This window comes from Cynoglossus semilaevis, chromosome 4, assembly GCF_000523025.1.
Source record: "Cynoglossus semilaevis isolate Cse_v1.0 chromosome 4, Cse_v1.0, whole genome shotgun sequence".
Classification (NCBI taxonomy): Eukaryota; Metazoa; Chordata; class Actinopteri; order Pleuronectiformes; family Cynoglossidae; genus Cynoglossus; species Cynoglossus semilaevis.
Window position 1 is genome coordinate 2,165,668 of NC_024310.1, and position 6,670 is coordinate 2,172,337.

The 6,670-nt window shown below is 40.8% G+C and overlaps 1 protein-coding gene across 3 annotated transcripts in view; it reads right to left on the reverse strand.

Annotated features, from left to right (window-relative positions):
- serpinh1b (serpin peptidase inhibitor, clade H (heat shock protein 47), member 1b) overlaps positions 1–2,631 on the reverse strand; it is a 5,665-nt gene extending 3,034 nt beyond the window's left edge. The window contains exon 1 of one of the 3 annotated variants that reach the window (XM_017031832.2): positions 2,564–2,631. The gene's annotated coding sequence lies outside the window, so the exon portion shown is untranslated. Of the gene's footprint in view, positions 1–130; positions 287–2,563 lie in introns of those variants that run through there. The other 2 variants (XM_017031831.2, XM_008308545.3) reach the window with 2 other exon arrangements.
- Positions 2,632–6,670: the final 4,039 nt, after the last annotated feature.

The window sequence follows — 6,670 nt, forward strand, 5'->3', positions numbered from 1 at the left end:
CAGGAATTTCCTGATGGTTAAATTTGCTTCACTGAAACTCTACACAGTGAGAACAAAGCAGCCTGTTGTTCATCCTCTGCCCCCCTCTCCCCCTCCCTTTTTTGAAAAGTGGGACAGTTACAGTTCTTACCTGACACAGATTCTCGGGGTGTCTGTCGTCTCAGTCGTGTTCTGTGAGTGGTGTGAGTCGAAGGTTCTCCAAAGCTCTATATACCCTGTGACAGAAGTTTCTAGAAGTGGGAATGGGGTATTCAAATGAGGCAGTCTCTGAGTTCCTCAGAAAAGTTGGGAAGTGGGACGTCCTACGGGCTGGAATGAGAGGCGTCGGCCCAAGTGCTGGTCTGAGCTCAGCACCGGAACTTTCCCACACATGGACAGTTCACATGAAATCTGACTCTGGATCAGTTGTGGTCGACTTGCAGAGCTGGTCCATGGAGTCTGTGTTCTTGTGTTGCTTTCTGATTTAATATCCCACTCTGGTTTCATCATGAAGGGAGATATAAAAAAACAAACTGCACTGACACTGGAACAGGGAGATGTTGTTTGTTTGGTTTTTTTACATAAGAAATCACAGAGTTTCAGCATCACTGTTGTTTCTCCAGGACTCAGTCCTCCCCACAGCCTCCTCTCACACCACACCAGTGAGCCTCACCAACAACAACAGCCCACAGACTGGACCAGCAGAGATTTATGACCAGTGACCAAGTCATTGAACTGATGTCTGGTTGTTCAAAGGGAAACTTCCAGAAACTCTTAAAAACTACACCCGTTAAAGTAATGCCTTAAGGAAGTTGCAGGATCTTAAACCCTGCCCCCGGATCCCACCTCCACTCCCACCAACAGAGTGCCACGTTGTGCAGCTCGGCTGCTCACTGCAGGGTGGTGGGAGGATGGGGCCGTGATGGAGGAGCGCTGTCGTTAAAGCTGATGTGTCGTTTCAGGAACGCCTCTCTTAATTTGCACCGTGACTCAAAAAATAAACGTCAGAAGAGAGAATTTTAAATTCACAGCATCTTCAGACGAAGATAAAAACCAAACAGTGGGTCACGTGAACGTGTCGTGGTTTACTACCACACTAACTCAGTCTAGGTAGTTATATTAAAGTTTTTAAAAACATGTTTTATGCTGTAACTGCACAGTCCAGGTGGAACGACGGAGGAATTCCATCAGACTCTAATCCTCCAGCTCCACACCTCTTTTACAGCTCTCACCAAATTGTCCTGACATGCCAGCTGAAGTGTGACCTGCCCTCCCCCCTGTGGGTGATCGGGGGAGGTAACCACCAGGTTGCTGGTTTAAGACTGATGAGGGGAAATCAATCTATCTATCCATCTAATGGCTGTACAACAGAGCTCGACTGGTGACTGTGTGACCTTTTATATATATTATTTTCTATTTTGTATCATTTTATTTTAAAAAATCCAGGTCAGCTGTCCCTGCACTCCTGTGAAGAGGGTGTTTGTTTACTTTATTTGTTTAACTCCCCAGGAGCCCCAGGCACATTCCTCAGTACGTGTTAACTGGGGGGACAATCAGGGGGTCAAGCATGTCTGGTCAAATACCCCCGAATACCCAATGTCTACTAAAGCAGAACCAGGAGTAGATGAAAAATAAAATAAAGTAGAGCTGGAAGTGAGAAGGAACAGAAGTAAAATATTTTAAAGATGAGTCCAATCTATCTATCTGTAGATAGATATGTTAGCTAGCTAGCTAGATTGATTGACAGATAGATAGACACTATCTATCTATCTGTAGATAGATATGTTAGCTAGCTAGCTAGATTGATTGACAGATAGATAGACTCTATCTATCTATCTATAGATAGATATGTTAGCTAGCTAGCTAGATTGATTGACAGATAGATAGACTCTATCTATCTATCTATAGATAGATATGTTAGCTAGCTAGCTAGCTAGATTGACAGATAGATAGACTCTATCTATTTATCTATCTATCTATCTAACTAACTAACTAACTAACATATACAGTAGCAGTAGAGCTATATGCTAATGATGCAACATTTCAGCACATATGCAACATTTCAGGACATCTTGTAGCTTCCTGTAGGTCCTGGACCAGAGCCACAACCACGTCTCTCAGATTGTCTCCGCCACACAGTGTGACGTGCTAGCAGAAATAGCGGATCTCCGAGGGCGGAGCCACTTTGTCCATAACCACTGCAACAAAGTGCTACTTGAGTACGGGAGCTCATTCAGCATCTGCACGTCATTACTCTAACCACAGCCACTGTTTTAGTCCGCTGCGACCTCAGCCAAGGCTGTTTAAATTAGTTACAACATAAAAGTTTGTTGTTTTGTTTTTTAATCTCTGCATGTACTTAGAGAACGTATGTTGTACTTGGGTACAGTACAGGTTGTACTTTACACCCACACTTTACTGCTCCAACAGGAACAGGCCATTATTACAGGAATGCAGGAATTTCCTGATGGTTAAATTTGCTTCACTGAAACTCTACACAGTGAGAACAAAGCAGCCTGTTGTTCATCCTCTGCCCCCCTCTCCCCCTCCCTTTTTTGAAAAGTGGGACAGTTACAGTTCTTACCTGACACAGATTCTCGGGGTGTCTGTCGTCTCAGTCGTGTTCTGTGAGTGGTGTGAGTCGAAGGTTCTCCAAAGCTCTATATACCCTGTGACAGAAGTTTCTAGAAGTGGGAATGGGGTATTCAAATGAGGCAGTCTCTGAGTTCCTCAGAAAAGTTGGGAAGTGGGACGTCCTACGGGCTGGAATGAGAGGCGTCGGCCCAAGTGCTGGTCTGAGCTCAGCACCGGAACTTTCCCACACATGGACAGTTCACATGAAATCTGACTCTGGATCAGTTGTGGTCGACTTGCAGAGCTGGTCCATGGAGTCTGTGTTCTTGTGTTGCTTTCTGATTTAATATCCCACTCTGGTTTCATCATGAAGGGAGATATAAAAAAACAAACTGCACTGACACTGGAACAGGGAGATGTTGTTTGTTTGGTTTTTTTACATAAGAAATCACAGAGTTTCAGCATCACTGTTGTTTCTCCAGGACTCAGTCCTCCCCACAGCCTCCTCTCACACCACACCAGTGAGCCTCACCAACAACAACAGCCCACAGACTGGACCAGCAGAGATTTATGACCAGTGACCAAGTCATTGAACTGATGTCTGGTTGTTCAAAGGGAAACTTCCAGAAACTCTTAAAAACTACACCCGTTAAAGTAATGCCTTAAGGAAGTTGCAGGATCTTAAACCCTGCCCCCGGATCCCACCTCCACTCCCACCAACAGAGTGCCACGTTGTGCAGCTCGGCTGCTCACTGCAGGGTGGTGGGAGGATGGGGCCGTGATGGAGGAGCGCTGTCGTTAAAGCTGATGTGTCGTTTCAGGAACGCCTCTCTTAATTTGCACCGTGACTCAAAAAATAAACGTCAGAAGAGAGAATTTTAAACTCACAGCATCTTCAGACAAAGATAAAAACCAAACAGTGGGTCACGTGAACGTGTCGTGGTTTACTACCACGCTAAGTCAGTCTAGGTAGTTATATTAAAGTTTTTAAAAACATGTTTTATGCTGTAACTGCACAGTCCAGGTGGAACGACGGAGGAATTCCATCAGACTCTAATCCTCCAGCTCCACACCTCTTTTACAGCTCTCACCAAATTGTCCTGACATGCCAGCTGAAGTGTGACCTGCCCTCCCCCCTGTGGGTGATCGGGGGAGGTAACCACCAGGTTGCTGGTTTAAGACTGATGAGGGGAAATCAATCTATCTATCCATCTAATGGCTGTACAACAGAGCTCGACTGGTGACTGTGTGACCTTTTATATATATTATTTTCTATTTTGTATCATTTTATTTTAAAAAATCCAGGTCAGCTGTCCCTGCACTCCTGTGAAGAGGGTGTTTGTTTACTTTATTTGTTTAACTCCCCAGGAGCCCCAGGCACATTCCTCAGTACGTGTTAACTGGGGGGACAATCAGGGGGTCAAGCATGTCTGGTCAAATACCCCCGAATACCCAATGTCTACTAAAGCAGAACCAGGAGTAGATGAAAAATAAAATAAAGTAGAGCTGGAAGTGAGAAGGAACAGAAGTAAAATATTTTAAAGATGAGTCCAATCTATCTATCTGTAGATAGATATGTTAGCTAGCTAGCTAGATTGATTGACAGATAGATAGACACTATCTATCTATCTGTAGATAGATATGTTAGCTAGCTAGCTAGCTAGATTGACAGATAGATAGACTCTATCTATTTATCTATCTATCTATCTAACTAACTAACTAACTAACATATACAGTAGCAGTATAGCTATATGCTAATGATGCAACATTTCAGCACATATGCAACATTTCAGGACATCTTGTAGCTTCCTGTAGGTCCTGGACCAGAGCCACAACCACGTCTCTCAGATTGTCTCCGCCACACAGTGTGACGTGCTAGCAGAAATAGCGGATCTCCGAGGGCGGAGCCACTTTGTCCATAACCACTGCAACAAAGTGCTACTTGAGTACGGGAGCTCATTCAGCATCTGCACGTCATTACTCTAACCACAGCCACTGTTTTAGTCCGCTGCGACCTCAGCCAAGGCTGTTTAAATTAGTTACAACATAAAAGTTTGTTGTTTTGTTTTTTAATCTCTGCATGTACTTAGAGAACGTATGTTGTACTTGGGTACAGTACAGGTTGTACTTTACACCCACACTTTACTGCTCCAACAGGAACAGGCCATTATTAAACTTTTGATGTTATTAAATGACGTACTGGTTATTCTATATACTGGTTGAATTACTCTGTTTTAAAGTTTATATTCTTCAACAGAAATTTATTTGAGTTAAAAACAAAAACATTAAGTAAATTATGTTTTAATTCCAAAGGAAAATGCATTATTGAGTCTATGATTTTTAGAATTTAAAAAATGATGATTTATAAATGATATGTAATTTTATTTTTACTCCATAGTCTGTTATGCAGTGTAACACGCTATTGTTCAATGAGCACGCCACCAAGTGGCAAAGGATTTACCACAGCCATCAAAACCAACTATGTATTATTATTAATATTTTACTTGATTTTAAATTAAAATGAGTTATAAACACTCAATATTTAATATCTAGTTTTTTGTTTTATTTATTTATTTATTGTTTTGTGTTAAAAGACGTAAATGCAACAGTTTTGTCTTGTTGGTGACACCTCTTGTATTGTGAAAGGTTGGCCACTAGATGGCGTAAAAAGCAACCATATAGCTATTGAAGGTTTTCAAATGAAATTTGCATCGATTTTTTTTCTTTTTGTTTCTCCATGCTGCCTTCAGAGGCCAGTTTTTACATTTTATGCAATATTTAATAATGTATTATATATTGAATTAAAGGGAGAAAGATGTGAGTCAGCTGACCTGTAGACCGCCCCCTACTGCCTGTGATCCTGCTGGGATTTTAAAAGGATGGAGTTCAAAACAGTCCCGCACCTGGAGTTTGTGACTGATGCAAATCAGTGGTGAGTGGAACAAGGGGAGTCCAGGTCAGCCACATCAAACACAAATATTGACCCAGTTTTGTTTTGTTTGTTTTTTGGTTTTTTTTTTGTTTGTTTTTTTTTGTTTTTTGTTTTTTTTTAACCACCTGTCCGGGTGCATGAGGAGACAATGACAGGTTGTGTGTCTGTGAGTGGATGCAAGGAAACAAGGACAGTGATTTAATCTCTTCGTGACAGGAACAACACAACATCTCTTATCTGACAATGTAATTTTGTTGCCGTTTCCTTGGTGAAAAATCTGAGCTTTTTCCTTCTTTTTTTTTTCCTTCGAACTACAGTTTCTGTTTGACACGTTGATATTAGAGTCCATGTAGTTAAACTGACCTTATCTGAAAACACTTCATACAATGTTGCCTGATGAGTCACCGAGACCTGTCGACCATCTGACATGTTTACATGATGACAGTATGACTCAGTCTGGCTGTATTCTCTGCTTACAATAAATTCAGAACTCTAGTTAGCTGGTTTCTTTGTAACTGCGGAGAAAAAAAAACATTATGTGAAAATGTGCTTTTTTTTCCTACCTATCTCTCTGTACCACTAATAAATGTAGTTTATTATGTGTCATTATCAGCAGAGTACATGCTGTTAAGGTTCTAAGAGACTGATAAAATTGATGTTGGCTTAAAGGGCAGGGTTTGACCTTTCATCATGTTTATGCTGGACATGTTACAAAGTGCAAGATTTAAAGGAACAACAACATAGTTTTTTATCTATCAACAAAATCCTTTTGCATTTGCTTTAATGAAATAGTTAAACGAAGCAAACTCATTAATAATAATACAATAATAAGATGAATGAAAATTATTTATTAAGATATTTCAAAAACATGTCTGATCACACATTGAAAGAAACAAAATTTAATTAAATAAAAACACATCTCACTTAAATTTTATAATTGTTTACGTGTTACATGAACAAATTCTATAAATAATGTCATTGACGGAGTCATACCGCACAAAACATATAAGAAAACAAATGGTAGCCCTCAGTTATAAGAATAATTTAATCAATTTTCGTTTGTCTACTATGGGCTACTGTTGGAGCATGGTGATCCAACATGGCTACATCGAGAAGCCCCACTTCCGATTTAAATTATAAAGGGCTCATTGTCAAGAATTCTCGGCAAACATTTTTACAATTTTG